We start from the raw sequence: 18,479 nt of genomic DNA on the forward strand, positions 1-18,479 counted from the left end.
TTGCATCAAAAAGTCTAAATATGGGCCTAGGTATCTTAAGACATTTTCTCACCTTGGTGTTTCCTGACTCTCAAAAACAATAGCAGAATAGCTGGACAACAAGTGGAAGTCAGGTTCGGAGTGGAACACAAAATTGGGCCTGGAACTAAAACAAAAGTGCCCCCCCACACCTTTTACTAATTAGGGAGGTAAAAGGTGGTGCGTTTTCAAATTGGGGAAGTTTTGAACATGTAAAGAAATGCTGTTTAAGTATTTTGCAAGTCATGGAAGACTGCATGAATTTGAGCTTGCTGCAGGTAATGCTTGTTTTAATATTAGTTACATTAACAGTAAGAACCGACCCAGCAGAATTAAAAGCACAGACCCACAAGCAGCACAAAAACATCTGCCGGACCACCCCTCGGACACTGCCTGATTGCCCTGTAGGCCAGTCCAACCCTACTGAATAGTGAGCATCAGTGCCTCTGCGACACCTATTCCCCAACAAATACTGTACTGGTACTTACCACCTTAGTCCACCTGCTCCCTTAAAGAGGCCATTATATGTTATGCACTGACTATATTGCATCACTGCAGAAGAGAAAGCCGTCCTTCATCCTCCCGCCCCAGCCAGGCTCAACATACCATGGCCATTCCCTCCCCCTGCACTATATAGTTATGTTATGTTATGTTATTTTAGGGGTCTATGGAGCTGCGTTATGTTGTGTTGTATTAACCTCATGATGTATTGTGTAGTGTCGCACTGTGCTGTCTTGTGTTGTAATTGTTTAGCTCTTTCAGATAGACCTTTGATTCCGGTTACCCATGGCCAAAATGACACTTCTCTATGCAGTTCGAACCAGCAGCCCCCACTCCTCACAAAGAAGAGACAGGTGGCTCCGGTCACCCTCTTGTCTGTTAACGATTACTTCTGATTTTCTCCTGCTTCCAGCTATCCTGTACCCAAATTACCTCTTGGTATCAATGCTGCATGAGTGACCATAGCCTCCAGGTGGCCTTTACCCCTTTTCATTGTCTGCCTGTTCTCCATTGGCACTCTTAGATTGCCCTCCTCTGACTGACCATGTAAGCACTGTACATGTGGATATATGCTCTAAAGGATCCCCATCAGCTCCCCCTTTGTCAGGAAGCTGTGAGTCATGGCAGCATTTTTTATGCTGGTTGCTCCATTGGCTCAAATAATGCCGTACAGTAACTAAACATAAAGTGCATGCTCAGCACAAGTGCCTCTGCACCCACAAGGTCCTCAACAATTGCTGTACTATGAACTGAAACTGTTGTCTGCCTCCTTCCTTCAGGAACTCAGTTAATTAAAGACACTATGGGCCACATTTAGCCATTTGAGGGGTCCCTGCCAGGTGAGTGGAGGATGCGGTCTCCCCTTCACTATTGCAGGACCAACTGTCCATATTTTGAAATCCTACCTTCTTGCCAGGGATCTCTTAACCGGTAGGGAAGTAACTGTACCTTCAGATCTATGTTGTTTTCGACACCTATGCATTTCTGTTTATTTTTTTAAAACAATTCCTCAGTCAAAGGCCCTTATGCTCAAGGAGCTCTCTCTCCGTGTGTCAGTAACATTACTTGACTTCCATGCCTGGGACCCCGCCGGCCTTGTCTTCATAACATTTCCAGGCAGCAAAATCTAGTGATGGGTACTCCATCTTGAAAAGGGTGGGACAGCCATCATTGTGACTAAGTGAACTGCTAGGTCAAAGGTTTGCACTAGAGGAGCTGAAGTACCACTGGTTGAAGTAGCTGATTCCCCTATCTCTAACTGGGACAGGGAACTCCGAGATTGGCATTGTGGGTGAACTACCAACTAATGTGGTTAACTCGCTCCACAAAACTCTAAATGACCACCTAAATTTCATTGCAGCATCTAAACATACGGGGGGCTTCATGTGCTACTGCAGTGCTATGTTAAGTTATTAACATTTGTATAATGCACAGTCTGCAGTGTGGTACTGTATGGTATATGAGGATGCCTTTCGATTCCATTTTATGGATTTTCAATGTTAGAGTTCTTGCATCACGATATAACTCTGATATTATGTTTTGTTCTGTCACATACACTGTGGCCTGAATTTTTGGTTGCGTGTCATTGGGTGTTGCATCGCCTTACAGAAAATGTAAGGCCTCAGTTTATACTTTTAGGTGCAAAACTGCAGGAGTGCAGTTTTGTATGGAAAAGTATAGCGCCAGCTTGCGCCATTCCTGAGCACCAGCTGGGCACCAAATTAATGGAATGGTGCAAGCCGGCGCTCAGCTTGAGCTAGCATCAATTAAAATGACACTAGAGGGGTGGGAGTGGCGGTACGGAAGGAGGAGGTTGTGCCCCAAAAAATGACGCTAGCCTGGTTAGAGGCAAAAAAAATGTTTCTAACCAAAATATGCCATTTCCTGGCGCACAACTACCAAAAATATGACTCCTTTCTTTTTAAAGACAGGAATCATGACCACCACTCCAATGGCCAGCACAGGGGACAAGTGTCCCCTGGGCATGACCGCTACTCCCTGTGCCATGCAGGGGGGCCCAAGTTAGGGCCCCCAATGGCACTTTAAAAAAGAAAAAACATACTTACCAATACTTACCCTGCTTGCCTGGGATGGGGTCCCCCATCTTCTCGTGTCCCTCTGGTGTGGGTGGAGATGTTCCTGGGTTGGGCACCTGTGGACCTATTCCATGGTGCCGGACCATGGAAATGGGGTCCACAGGTTCCCTAACACCTGGTCTGACCCAAGTGTTAAATAAAGGTGCTAAGAAAGCTTAGCACCATTATTTAGTCTCTCCTCCCACTTGTGTGTTATTTTTGCAGGGGCGGATAAATATGGGGCTATGGGGATATCACAACTTTTTTTATGGGAACGCCTACCTTGCATCTCATTGACGGAAGGTAGGTGCATGCATCCAAAAAATGGCACAAACACCTATATTTTGACGTTAGACATGTCTAATGTCAAAATATAAATCTGGAGTTGAGTTTGCTCCAAATTTGCATAAAAAATGATGCAAATTCAGCGCAAACAGGTTATAATTATACCCCTTAAATTTATGTTGAATGATTGGATCAGTGGTGTAACAAAGACCCCCGCGGTGCAAGGTGGGGGGCGTGTTCCGGGTGGCCCCTCTAAGCACAATAGAGCTCCTTACTGAGTCCGGAGGCGGGGCCCTCCATGTACTTTGCAGGGGGGGCCCTCCGGTTTCGATACACTACTGGGCTGGATGACAAACTATCTACAGGTATATTTAGTAAAGTACAATGTTTACAGCCATGAATGATATCTATGAAAGTAAAGTGTAGGAAGTTGGCTCTGTATGTGCTATTTCAAAGTAAGGAATAGCATGCACAGAGTCCAAGGGTTCCCCTTGGAGGTAAGATAGTGGAAAAAAGAGATAATACTAATGCTCTATTTTGTGGTAGTGTGGTCGAGCAGTAGGCTTATCAAAGGAGTAGTGTTAAGCATTTGTTGTACATACACACAGGCAATAAATGAGGAACACACACTCAGAGACAAATCCAGCCAATAGGTTTTGTTATAGAAAAATATCTTTTCTTAGTTTATTTTAAGAACCACAGGTTCAAATTCTACATGTAATATCTCATTTGAAAGGTATTGCAGGTAGGTACTCTAGGAACTTTGAATCATTACATTAGCATTTATACTTTTTACATAAAACACAATAAGCTGTTTTAAAAGTGGACACAGTGCAATTTTCACAGTTTCTGGGGGAGGTAAAGTATTGTTATTTTTAACAGGTAAGTAAGTCACTTACAGGTCTCAGTTTTTGGCCCAAGGTAGCCCACCGTTGGGGGTTCAGAGCAACCCCAAAGTCACCACACCAGCAGCTCAGGGCCGGTCAGGTGCAGAGGTCAAAGAGGTGCCCAAAACACATAGGCTTCAATGGAGAGAAGGGGGTGCCCCGGTTCCAGTGTGCCAGCAGGTAAGTACCCGCGTCTTCGGAGGGCAGACCAGAGGGGTTTTGTAGGGCACCAGGGGGGACACAAGTCAGCACAAAAAGTACACCCTCGGCAGCGCGGGGCGGCCGGGTGCAGTGTGCAAACACGCGTCGGGTTTTCAATGGTTTTCAATGAGAGACCAAGGGGTCTCTTCAGAGGTGCAGACAGGCAAGGGGGGGGCTCCTCGGGGTAGCCACCACCTGGGCAAGGGAGAGGGCCTCCTGGGGGTCACTCCTGCACAGGAGTTCTGTTCCTTCAGGTGCTGGGGGCTGCGGGTGCAGGGTCTTTTCCAGCCGTCGGGAAATAGAGTTCAGGCAGTCGCGGTCAGGGGGAGCCTCGGGATTCCCTCTGCAGGCGTCGCTGTGGGGGCTCAGGGGGGACAACTTTGGTTACTCACGGTCTCGGAGTCGCTGGAGGGTCCTCCCTGAGGTGTTAGTTCTCCACCAGTCGAGTCGGGGTCGCCGGGTGCAGTGTTGCAAGTCTCACGCTTCTTGCGGGGATTTGCAGGGGTCTTTAAATCTGCTCCTCTGTAACAAAGTTGCAGTTCTTTTGGAGCAGTGCCGCTGTCCTCAGGAGTTTCTTGTCTTTCTTGAAGCAGGGCAGTCCTCAGAGGATTCAGAGGTCGCTGGTCCCTTGGAAAGCGTCGCTGGAGCAGGTTTCTTTGGAAGGCAGGAGACAGGCCGGTAAGTCTGGGGCCAAAGCAGTTGGTGTCTTCTGTTCTTCCTCTGCAGGGGTTTTTCAGCTCAGCAGTCCTCTTCTTGTAGTTTCAGGAATCTAAATTCTTAGGTTCAGGGGAGCCCTTAAATACTAAATTTAAGGGCGTGTTTAGGTCTGGGGGGTTAGTAGCCAATGGCTACTAGCCCTGAGGGTGAGTACACCCTCTTTGTGCCTCTTCCCAAGGGGAAGGGGTCACATCCCTAATCCTATTGGGGGAATCCTCCATCTGCAAGATGGAGGATTTCTAAAAGTTAGAGTCACTTCAGCTCAGGACACCTTAGGGGCTGTCCTGACTGGTCAGTGACTCCTCCTTGTTTTTCTCATTATTTTCTCCGGCCTTGCCGCCAAAAGTGGGGGCCGTGGCCGGAGGGGGCGGGCAACTCCACTAGCTGGAGTGTCCTGCGGTGCTGGCACAAAGGGGTGAGCCTTTGAGGCTCACCGCCAGGTGTGACAGCTCCTGCCTGGGGGAGGTGTTAGCATCTCCTCCCAGTGCAGGCTTTGTTACTGGCCTCAAAGTGACAAAGGCACTCTCCCCATGGGGCCAGCAACATGTCTCGGTTGTGGCAGGCTGCTGGAACCAGTCAGCCTACACAGATAGTCGGTTAAGGTTTCAGGGGGCACCTCTAAGGTGCCCTCTGTGGTGTATTTTACAATAAAATGTACACTGGCATCAGTGTGCATTTATTGTGCTGAGAAGTTTGATGCCAAACTTCTCAGTTTTCAGTGTAGCCATTATGGTGCTGTGGAGTTTGTGTAAAACAGACTCCCAGACCATATACTCTTATGGCTACCCTGCACTTACAATGTCTAAGGTTTGGCATAGACACTGTAGGGGCACAGTGCTCATGCATTGGTGCCCTCACCTATGGTATAGTGCACCCTGCCTTAGGGGTGTAAGGCCTGCTAGAGGGGTGACTTATCTATACTTGCATAGGCAGTGAGAGGCTGGAATGGCACCCTGAGGGGAGTGCCATGTCGACTTACTCATTTTGTTCTCACCAGCACACACAAGCTGGCAAGCAGTGTGTCTGTGCTGAGTGAGGGGTCCCCAGGGTGGCATAAGACATGCTGCAGCCCTTAGGGACCTTCCTTGGCATCAGGGCCCTTGGTACCAGGGGTAACATTTGCAAGGGACTTATCTGGATGCCAGGGTGTGCCAATTGTGGATACAAAAGTACAGGTTAGGGAAAGAACCCTGGTGCTGGGGCCTGGTTAGCAGGCCTCAGCACACTTTCAATTCAAAACATAGCATCAGCAAAGGCAAAAAGTCAGGGGGTAACCATGCCAAGGAAGCATTTCCTTACATAAAGCAAAGAAACATGAACTGAAACAGATAGTTATTGTTAGCGTGTGTGTGAGAAAGTAGCCTCTTTCTAGCCTTGTTACCCCCACTTTTGGCCTGTTTGTGAGTGTATGTCAGGGTGTTTTCACTGTCTCACTGTGATCCTGCTAGCCAGGGCCCAGTGCTCATAGTGAAGACCCTATGTTTTCAGTATGTTTGTTATGTGTCACTGGGACCCTGCTAGTCAGGACCCCAGTGCTCATAAGTTTTTGGCCTATATGTATGTGTTCCCTGTGTAGTGCCTAACTGTCTCACTGAGGCTCTGCTAACCAGAACCTCAGTGGTTATGCTCTCTCATTTCTTTCCAAATTGTCACTAACAGGCTAGTGACCAATTTTTACCAATTCACATTGGCTTACTGGAACACCCTTATAATTCCCGAGTATATGGTACTGAGGTACCCAGGGTATTGGGGTTCCAGGAGATCCCTATGGGCTGCAGCATTTCTTTTGCCACCCATAGGGAGCTCTGACAATTCTTACACAGGCCTGCCACTGCAGCCTGAGTGAAATAACGTCCACGTTATTTCACAGCCATTTTACACTGCACTTAAGTAACTTATAAGTCACCTATATGTCTAACCTTTACCTGGTAAAGGTTAGGTGCAAAGTTACTTAGTGTGAGGGCACCCTGGCACTAGCCAAGGTGCCCCCACATTGTTCAGAGCCAATTCCCTGAACTTTGTGAGTGCGGGGACACCATTACACGCGTGCACTAGATATAGGTCACTACCTATATGTAGCTTCACAATGGTAACTCCGAATATGGCCATGTAACATGTCTATGATCATGGAATTGCCCCCTCTATGCCATCCTGGCATAGTTGGCACAATCCCATGATCCCAGTGGTCTGTAGCACAGACCCTGGTACTGCCAAACTGCCCTTCCTGGGGTTTCACTGCAGCTGCTGCTGCTGCCAACCCCTCAGACAGGCATCTGCCCTCCTGGGGTCCAGCCAGGCCTGGCCCAGGATGGCAGAACAAAGGACTTCCTCTGAGAGAGGGTGTTACACCCTCTCCCTTTGGAAAATGGTGTGAAGGCAGGGGAGGAGTAGCCTCCCCCAGCCTCTGGAAATGCTTTGTTGGGCACAGAGGTGCCCAATTCTGCATAAGCCAGTCTACACCGGTTCAGGGGACCCCTTAGCCCTGCTCTGGCGCGAAACTGGACAAAGGAAAGGGGAGTGACCACTCCCCTGACCTGCACCTCCCCTGGGAGGTGTCCAGAGCTCCTCCAGTGTGCTCCAGACCTCTGCCATCTTGGAAACTGAGGAGCTGCTGGCACACTGGACTGCTCTGAGTGGCCAGTGCCACCAGGTGACGTCAGAGACTCCTTCTGATAGGCTCGTTCAGGTGTTAGTAGCCTATCCTCTCTCCTAGGTAGCCAAACCCTCTTTTCTGGCTATTTAGGGTCTCTGTCTCTGGGGAAACTTTAGATACGGAATGCAAGAGCTCATCCGAGTTCCTCTGCATCTCTCTCTTCACCTTCTGCCAAGCAATCGACTGCTGACCGCGCTGGAAGCCTGCAAACCTGCAACATAGTAGCAAAGACGACTACTGCAACTCTGTAACGCTGATCCTGCCGCCTTCTCAACTGTTTTCCTGCTTGTGCATGCTGTGGGGGTAGTCTGCCTCCTCTCTGCACCAGAAGCTCCGAAGAAATCTCCCGTGGGTCGACGGAATCTTCCCCCTGCAACCGCAGGCACCAAAAAGCTGCATTACCGGTCCCTTGGGTCTCCTCTCAGCACGACGAGCGAGGTCCCTCGAATCCAGCGACTCTGTCCAAGTGACCCCCACAGTCCAGTGACTCTTCAGTCCAAGTTTGGTGGAGGTAAGTCCTTGCCTCACCTAGCTGGGCTGCATTGCTGGGAACCGCGACTTTTGCAGCTACTCCGGCCCCTGTGCAATTCCGGCGGAAATCCTTTGTGCACAGCCAAGCCTGGGTCCACGGCACTCTAACCTGCATTGCACGACTTTCTAAGTTGGTCTCCGGCGACGTGGGACTCCTTTGTGCAACTTCGGGTGAGCACTGTTTCATGCATCCTTGTAGTGCCTGTTTCTGGCACTTCTCTGGGTGCTATCTGCTGCTGAGAGGGCTCTTTGTCTTGCTCGATGTCCCCTCTCTCTCTTGGTCCAATTTGCGACCTCCTGGTCCCTCCAGGGCTACAGCAGCGTCCAAAAACGCTAACCGCACGATTTGCAGCTAGCAAGGCTTGTTGGCGTTCTTTCGGCAGGAAAACACTTCTGCACGACTCTTCACGGCAAGAGGGATCCGTCCACCAAAGGGGAAGTCTCTAGCCCTTTTCGTTCCAGCAGAAACCTCAGCTTCTTCTGTCCAGTAGAAGCTTCTTTGCACCCGCAGCTGGCATTTCCTGGGCATCTGCCCATCTCCGACTTGCTTGTGACTTTTGGACTTGGTCCCCTTGTTCCACAGGTACCCTAGATTGGAAATCCACAGTTGTTGCATTGTTGGTTTGTGTCTTTCCTGCATTATTCCTCTAACACGACTTCTTTGTCCTTAGGGGAATTTTAGTGCACTTTGCACTCACTTTTCAGGGTCTTGGGGAGGGTTATTTTTCTAACTCTCACTATTTTCTAATAGTCCCAGCGACCCTCTACAAGGTCACATAGGTTTGGGGTCCATTCGTGGTTCGCATTCCACTTTTGGAGTATATGGTTTGTGTTGCCCCTATCCCTATGTTTCCCCATTGCATCCTATTGTAACTATACATTGTTTGCACTGTTTTCTAAGACTATACTGCATATTTTTGCTATTGTGTATATATATCTTGTGTATATTTCCTATCCTCTCACTGAGGGTACACTCTAAGATACTTTGGCATATTGTCATAAAAATAAAGTACCTTTATTTTTAGTATAACTGTGTATTGTGTTTTCTTATGATATTGTGCATATGACACTAAGTGGTACTGTAGTAGCTTCACACGTCTCCTAGTTCAGCCTAAGCTGCTCTGCTAAACTACCATTATCTATCAGCCTAAGCTGCTAGACACCCTATACACTAATAAGGGATAACTGGGCCTGGTGCAAGGTGCAAGTACCCCTTGGTACTCACTACAAGCCAGTCCAGCCTCCTACAGTGTGTGACATTATCTGTTCAATTATTTCTAACTAATATGGGGTACGTGCCCTTATGCCGTTGAATTTTTTGACTCGTTCAAGATGATCACACCATCAACCCTGCCCATCAAATAAACATAATCAAATATACAATACAATTTATTAGAGTCAGTAATGTTGCACACCATGACCCATTTGGTCACGAATAACCACACCTTTACTATTGTTTAAAATGTTTATTTCCCTATTTTAAACAGGCTAAGGTTACATAAGTTAGTCTCAAAATCACATGACACAAGTATAGCAACAACACAGGTTGACCAAGACGTCTAAAGAATCGTAATTTTATCAAAGCAACTATCACTATAGATTCAACAGCAATGGCACAGATCAATAGCAAAAGTGATTAAGCAATGCTAATAACATACATTTGATCAGCAATTGAAGGATGTCAAGCTTGTCCTGTCAAACAGATAAAATATAAGAAACCCCTCTAACTCTGGATTAGCATTAGCATGGTGGCTTCATGCACAGGTTTTAGTTACATCAATCTGGAAACCTACTAATTGGGGCACTATCAGATGCACCAGTTGGTACCTGAAAACCAAAAGACAAAACAACAATATGGCATTTTCTAGAAGACTATTAATACCTCTCCTTAAGGGTCAGCAAGCAGAAGGTTTTTCATCAGGGGGACATCAGCATCAGGACAAACAGAATTTGGGAAAGGGGGAAGTTCAGAATTTGGGCTCTAAGTTCTCAGAATCATCAGATTTAGGGGCATATTTATACTCCGTTTGCGCCGAAATTGCGTCGTTTTTTTCGACGCAAATTCGATGCAAAACTAACGCCATATTTATACTTTGGCGTTAGACGCGTCTAGCGCCAAAGTTCATGGAGTTAGCGTCATTTTTAGGCGTGAACACCTTCCTTGCGTTAATGTGATGCAAGGTAGGCGTTCCCGTCTTAAAAAATGACTCCCAGGCATGTGCGTGGTATTTATACTCCCGGGCAAAAATCACGCCTGGGAGTGGGCGGGGCAAAAAACCCTGCATTTGCGCCTGAATTTAACGCCTGGGTCAGGGCAGGCGTTAAGGGACCTGTGGGCTCAGAATGAGCCCAGAGGTGCCCTCCCCTGCCCCCAGGGACACCCCCTGCCACCCTTGCCCACCCCAGGAGGACACCCAAGGATGGAGGGACCCATCCCAGGGAAGAAAAGGTAAGTTGTGGTAAGTATTTTTTTGTTTTTTTTTGTGGCATAGGGGGGCCTGATTTGTGCCCCCCTACATGCCACTATGCCCAATGACCATGCCCAGGGGACATAAGTCCCCTGGGCATGGCCATTGGGCAAGGGGGCATGACTCCTGTCTTTGCTAAGACAGGAGTCATGTTAATGGGGGATGGGCGTCGTAAAAAAATGGCGCAAATCAGGTTAAGGCGATTTTTATGACTCAACCTGACTTGCCCCATTTTGAGACGCCCATACGCCATTTTCCCTAACGCCGGCGCTGCCTGGTGTACGTGGTTTTTTTCCACGCACACCAGGCAGCGCCGGTCGGCTAAAGTCGGCTAACGCCATTCTATAAATACGGCGCCCGCATTGCGCTTCAGAATGGCGTTAGACGGCGCTAATTTTTTTGACGCTAAACTGCGTTAGCGCAGTTTAGTGTCAAAAAGTATAAATATGGCCCTTAGTATCTAAGGCAGGCAACAAAGCTCTTTAGTCTTTAAGCATCAAGCGCAAGGTAAGCACCAGCATCATTGCATGGAGCATAAGAAATCAACTCAAATAACAAAGTACCAGGACGCCAGTAGACAAAGCTGACAAATGTCAAAGTGACAGAGTGTCAAAGTGACAGGATAAATCTCAAAATAATGGCTGAGAAACCCCAAGTGTAGTGCGATTAAATTAAAATTGTCTCACATTGTCATTGGTCAGAAACGTTTTGTGATGAAGATTGTCCAATTACAGATTTACACATATCAGAGATATTAAATAAAGTGCACACTTTAATGATTGGTTCATCTCAGTTTGCATGCAGGCAGTCGATACAATAAAAATCAATTCTTGAGTTCTTCCCTCTGGCATCAGAAGTTTTGCAATTCATGTCTATGAGAACACTATTTTACCATACGCTTCGAGTCAACCATTACAATACTGTACATACAATTTCAAACTGCAAACATTTCCTCAAGAGAATAACATTTTGTTAGTGCACGTTTGGGCAAGTTGAAGAATCAAACAATACAGTAGGTATACAGCGGACATGAGATCTACTTATGTAACTATTCCATAATAATTCACAGATAGTAAGTTCTAGCCGGGGCTTTGGAAAACTTGAGGCTTTTTTGTTAGCACAAGTAAATTTCATAATGTTTAACTGCAAGTATGACAGAGTAGTGCATTTTAAGAAATATTTGCTTTCAATACATTTTAACAAGTTATTAGTGAATACCTTTTCATAAATGGCGGCCATTCCAGTAGGCACAGTTCATGTTACAAATTAATTTTCACATTAATACGCGTGTGTGTACTTCTGTCTAATGTTTTCTTTGGATTTGGTAGTGGACATCTCCTTAGGTATCAGTGCTGTAGGGGTATCCGTGCTGTGCATTAAAAATATGTACATTGGGTGTGCTGTCTTTTTTGTGCTTTTGTGTGACATCTCATAATGACAAGTGAAGTAAATAATGGAGTAAATGCCAACTACATAGCACATCTGTGCATTGTTGATTGCGTTGTTCTGCATAATTAGTTTTTCACTTCTGTGGTTTTTCTGTTTAGCATAATCCAGTGGGCAGTTTTTTGCCAGGAGTATGAATGCCCACTACATGGTATACATATGCCTTGTTGGATGTAGGAAAGGTGTGCAGCTAATGAGTTCTATTGGATGTTTGAGTGAGTTGTATTTTGGTTCCTTGTGTTGTTGGGCTCAATGTGATATGTAGCTACAGGACTTACCTGTGTTGTCTATGTGTAAGGTGCTTGGTGGAACTTGTTCTATTGTTATTTTGTGTCACAGACTTTTTGAGGACAGTACTGTTTAACTCAACCTAATAACTGGTGATGTGGCATACCTTTCTTTTGGTGGATGTGTGTATGGTGTGCAGTTAAATTTGTTCGATTAAATGTTTGTATGTGAATTAATTTCCTTTAATCCATTTTTATAAGCACATTTTGCTGGCAATTGCCACCAAGATATAACTGACACTTCCATTGACAAAAGCTGTACTTTTTTGTGTGTTGCTTTTGGACATTAATTCCATACTGGATTCTGAGACTTTGTGTCCCATTTAAGTGTTTGCTGTAAGGATACTCCGTAGCAAAAAGAAATATGTTTGGGGGAACGGCTCTGTCATGTTCACAAACTGTGTGTGAAACTTAAGAAAGCATTGACAGGAACCACTGGCTTGTCCATCATTTCCAAGGGCCCACTTTATATTTTGGTGGGCAGAGGTTACGTTTGTAGATAGATGGAGTAAATTACTCCGTCGTCTTGATGGAGTTCCTGCCCACTACATTTAGAAATGACTGACAAGTCAGCTGTCATGTTTTAAGCATCGGCAGGAACCACCATCACATAATTACTCCAGCACCCTGATGGACTAAACCTCTTCGCACCAAAATATAAATCAGGTTCCTTGTCCTTTCTTTAAACTACAAATACACCATCCACAAATCTGACTGATGTGTCTGTTCATTGTGGGCTATTGAGGAGGGTTGGAAGGTGGAATTACGACTCTGGTTATGCATAAGTGAGCTGGGACCAGGCCTAGAGCGTCAATATTCTGAGGGGCGCATGAAGCTGTGTGCATTAAGGAACTCTCAGCAGTGGTGTTTGTTTCTAAGGCTACATTGAATTATTTCTTGAAAAATCCTGAAAAGAGTGATCTTCAATGGAAGTGTTGGGCAGAGGCGGATACAAACTGGGTACCCACAGGGAGTTTTGAAAGCCACTTTCCGTGCCTGCACTTTGGTCCTTGTAGCCTATTGAAGTCCTCACTGGAGTGGGACTCCATCCCCAGCCTTCTCTACGAGTGAAGGGGCCAGGACGTATTAACGCTATTCAAAAGCACCAGAGGAGTCCCGCAGCTTGCAAGCTTTGAAAGCTGGTTTCCCTGCCCACACTTTGGTCCTTTTAACCTTGTGAAGTCCTTGCTGGGGTGGGACTTCATCCCCCAGTATTCTCTATGAGCAGGAGGGGCCAGGGCCTGCTGACCCACTTCTAAAGCACCAGAGGAGTCCTGCATTGTGGGACGTGGGTGGGACACACCTGGTTCTGTGTCTGCATCCAAGGCATCCAATGCAATGTCTGTTGCCTAGAGGACCTGTTTTGTGTCGGGCAATGCCTCCCCAGTAGGTTTCTTTCCCTAGCTAACAGGTTCAACATAATCATTGGGGGAAATTTTAATGCTAACCTGGGGACCAACAATACTATGTTCCAGCCATTTGAAGTACTTAAAACTGATTGTGTCCCTGGGGTCACAGATGCTGGGGGCATTAGGCTCTATAAATATGTCTTAGACTTTGGAATGGTGAATGTGATGGAACTACTGGGTTCTCCGGATACATACATACCAACCTTTACTGGTAGAGGCTGGGGCACCATCATAGATTACATATTTACCACTCCCGGATGGGTGGCTTCATACACTCTGTTACCATGGCCCCAGCAGCCACAGTGACCACAACCCCACCAAGCTTTTCTCAGCCTTCCCTTGCCTTTGGACAGTACTTTAAGCCATGGGGTCACACATATCAAGGCACATGATAAAAGGATGAGGATTAGGTGGCATGTCATAGATTACTCTAGCTTCTGTAGTCTGGTGATAAAATCTAACATTTCGCTTTTCATGAAGTCTCCCTTGGTATTAGATTGCCCTTGCAGCTCCATCATAGTTGCTTTTGGATATTTGAATTGTAGTATTAAAAACCTTTTAACCTGCAGTGCACCCAATAGGGCAAATCTAAGCCCTTCCTGGTTTAATGATGAGTGCAAGAGAGCTAATAAGCAGCTGCATGCAGGTATTGAAGATATTCACAGGGACAGGACTCACCCACAGGCCTGCTTTTCTCATTACAAGAAGGCCAGCTTTGATAGAAAGATAAAGGTTAAAGAAGAATTGTGGGATAGCCTAGTCTTAGCTCTTGAACCAGGGATACGCAGGGTTTCTGGAAAATTGCAAATCGTTCAAAACTACCTGACAAATTAATAGATGGTCTGGGGACTAGCATTAGTTCTGAACACTGGGTAGATCATTTTGAAAGCTATCTATTCCTTGACCTCTGATATTGTCACCGGCCATACTGAGTCTCCTATATTTTTCATCCTTGAATATTATATTTCATCAGCTGGCGATATATGAGACTATCTGTGCAAGCCCCTCTATGAGGTCCCTGGTCCAGATGGGGTCCCTCTACAATACGGTTTTAGAGAGGGCTTGGGCACCATGGAGCAATGTCTCAACCTTTATTTCATTATTAACAAGTACGCAATAGCTAAGGAAGAGGTTTGGTTTCTGTCATTCATGGACCTTAGCAGAGCCTTTGATAGGGTCAACTGCAGTAAACTATGGCAGATACTTTTGGAGCACGTCCTTGAAAAGGATTTGTTTAACTTTCTGCAAGCCCTATATTGATGGGTCAACTCCTCTGTACAGTATGTGGCAGGGGGAGAATGTACAAGTACCTTTGCATTACAGTGGGGTGTCCTACAAGGGTGCGTCCTTGCCCTAATTCTCTTCCTTGTGTATTAATGGTTTGAAAACGAATTTACAATCTGAGGGAAAGGATCTTCCTAAGATTAACTCTACCCTAGTCCCAGCCCTACTTTACGTGGGCAACGTTGTCTTGATGTTACGTATCCCTAATAGGTTGCAGGGTATAATTAACAGATTTATCACTTTTATGGACAATTTAGATATTAACTTGAATACTTCTAAAACTAAATACATAGTTTGTGCCCAAAAAAACTGTCAAAACGGGATCCCTCTGGATGCAGAGTAAACACGTAAATAAGGTCATCAATTTCCCTTATCTTGGCATTCCAAAAATTCCAGGGTCCAACAACCAAGGCTACCAACGTTTTAGCTACTTAGTAAGGGCCTTTTTTGACTTTGCTCAACGTGTTGGCAATAGGCTGTTCAAGCCAACCTTTGAAGTTTATTCAAGAAAAAGCTCACTAGTATTAATGTACGGCACTGGGCTCTGGGGCTACACGGAGGTCTCCAAGGTCCAGGTGGAGGAGACGGTTTTGTCGGTGCTTGTTAGGTCTCCCCTGCTCGACCCCACATTCTTTCCTGCATGAGGAACTAGAGCTGACGCATATATGAGATCACATTAAGGTTGCACCCCTAGCTCTTTGGATTTCAGTCTGGTCCAACTGTCACTCTGGCTTCAATAAGGAAATCATCCAAGACTGTTTGAGGTGCGAGAAGGGTATTTTTATTCTTTGGGTAAATTATGTGAAATCCGTTGCAAGTGTCATCAGCTGGAAATAACTATTTCCCTCCCCCCACATCCCGACCAATAGATACATTATCAAATACCAGGCACTATTTTTTAAACATATGACCTGAATCCGAGAGCAAGAGAAATTGAAGAAAACTTCCCTGAGAGATTATGCCCTGATCCTAACAACACCTTTCCCTGAACCATATCTATCATGGGCCCCCAGTCCATGGTAAAAGTCGCTCTTGGCTAAATTCTGTCTAGGATCAATCAGGTCAATGCTTTGTTTCCCTGTAGGCCAGTTTGACAAAGCCTCTATCCTCATGTGTCCCTGTGACGAAAATTTAGTTCAAACCCTGAAGCACTTTTTATTTTTCTTTAAATATTATGAGCATCTAACAAATACGTTTTTAAAACCTATTCATGAATTGTATGGTTTTACTCAGCATATGTCTGCTGTACATTTTCTTTGCCAACTTACAAACCCTAACATCTGTTTTTGTGTGGGCTGTTTTTTAATGCCAGCCACCCGCAAACGTAAAATATAGTCTTCTGGGCATTTTTTATCCTGAGACTTAATGGAGTATGCTTGTGTATTTATTTTACACTTTGCACATCTGATAGCCATTTTCTATGCTGACACCTAATAGTTATGTTTGTTTTGTATCTTTTATGATCATTTGTTTTAAATGATCGAATAAAGAATTAAGTTGAATTGACTCTGGTTATCCACCTCCAAAATACTACTTCACTGCTGTCATTACATTCAGTTGTGTCCAACTCTCACAAATAAGACAGAAGACCATAGTTACCCTCTGTGTCTAACAAACAAAGTACAGGTTTCTCCTGTTGTTGAACCAGTTCTATACCCTGACTGGCCAGTAAATATTACTTCTCGAGAAGTTTCTGTCTCCTCCATGTGAATGTCAATCCTGTTTCTTTTTCGTTTATTAGATGTGAAAGTTTTACCATTCTCTTCTTGTTCCTGGTGCGAAGGGGGGCAATTACACAAAATGCTAAACCTTCATTTAGCGCTATATCTTAGCATCCAATTCATTCTTCATCAATATTTGAGGTGTTAATTTATTTCATGCTAAAAATAGCTTGAAAACCGAATTGCCATGAACTAATCAGTTGTGCTTGTTCCTGTTGTTCCTCTGCTCCCACACTATAATCTTGTGTATGAGCAACATAATTATGTGATGTGGTGTAATGGCATAATTGTGGGAATTTTAAGTAACAAAATTCCAAATCTAGTCCTCATTCAATGCCCTCCTACAGAGAATGACCACACAAAATAACTGCTGTATGAGGTCTTCCCCATCTCCAAATGTTGACTGACAGCTAGATTGCATGGCAGCACTTTGTATGCCAGACAGCTCAATTAACAAGAAATCAGATGCTCCCACCAAGGCCTCATCAAAACCCCTACTGCCACCTGCTTACCCAGATCCTCAGCCAAAGCCATGCACTGTGTGCAATGTTCCATTGTCGCAAAAGTACTTATTGTCACCACTCTGTCACCCCCTCTCCAAGTACAGCTCAACTTTGGCTTCTTCAGTTATTGTAAAGATCAAGTCCTACTCCTCAGTTGGGCCCTATGAGACCAGGTTTTTCATATATCCGTGAGGCGTTTAGACCAAGATCTCAATACTGACAGTTTGGTTCCTACAAATCGGGTGGCAGACATCTCATGTAGCTGTTGGCAGAGGCACCAATTACCATTATGTAAAGAGCATGGACCCCAAAAAGACAGAACGTAAGCGGCAATTCCATAGTTTGGTTGTTTTCTTTTCATCATAACATGCTTTCGTTCCCCACAACCTCTGACCCCATCCAAATCTCCAAATTGTATGCCTCAAACAACATATACTATAAAAAGTGATACATTTTGATTCATCGTGTACAAAAAATGATAACACAATATTTTGAATGTTGTTTACTTTCCTCGATCAAGTTTTTTTAATGCTGCAAAATAGTGGATCTTGCATAGGTTTCTTGTTCGCCTATTGCAGAATGTCCTAGAATATACTGTGCTGTTGCAACCACTAAGCAAACTCCATCTATTGCAATATAATTTGGTAGGTGGTGGTGTACAGTATCTCAGTGTTGACAGTACAGCTGCATCAAGGCTGCATCCGAGCAGATGTTTGTGTTTTATTTATTTATGTAATTCGTCACAACCCTTAAGTAATCGATCTATCGGAAGGCCACCGCCCTATGCCTTGTTGCACTGCTCAGCCCTTCCAGTTAACATGGGGTGGGAGCCTATTTTTCTTGTTTACATTACACGCCGTAGCACTTTTCCTACGGCAATGAGGAGTCGGAGGATTGAGTACCTCTAAGAGATGAAGGGAATGATCTACAGTTTGGCCAAGCCTGCTCTTCAGTTTTTGCGAGGCGTTCACTACCTTACTTTTCTATGTCACCTGTTTTAAGCTGCCATAGCTCAAGTACCACACAGTATAAGCTGATGAGGACCAAGTTGTTCTTGTTCAACATAGTGCTGGAAACGAAGGTGATCCAGCAGGATTCTGAATCGGATCTGGAAATTCTGGCATCTGGAACTGCTGTATTAAAACATGATGACTGTGTCCTGGTGCAATTTGAAATCTGCCACTGTTAGAAATGGGGTCTTTGGTTAGCAGTCAGGTTACCCCCTGTCCAAGCAAGGACCCTCACTCTAGTCAGGGTAAGTCACAGACAGTCCAAATTATCCTGTGCCCACCCTCTGGTAGCTTGGCACTGAGCGGTTAGGCTAAACTTAGAAGGCAATGTGTAAAGTATTTGTGCCATAAATCGTGCAATAGCACGGTATAAACACCCCCAAATTACACCAAACAGGTTTAGAATAATATAGAATATTTATCTGGGATAAAATAAGGTCAAAACGATCAAGATTTGATAAGTACACATTGAAATATCACTTT

The sequence above is a fragment of the Pleurodeles waltl genome, chromosome 11 (assembly GCF_031143425.1).
Source record: "Pleurodeles waltl isolate 20211129_DDA chromosome 11, aPleWal1.hap1.20221129, whole genome shotgun sequence".
NCBI classification, from domain to species: Eukaryota; Metazoa; Chordata; class Amphibia; order Caudata; family Salamandridae; genus Pleurodeles; species Pleurodeles waltl.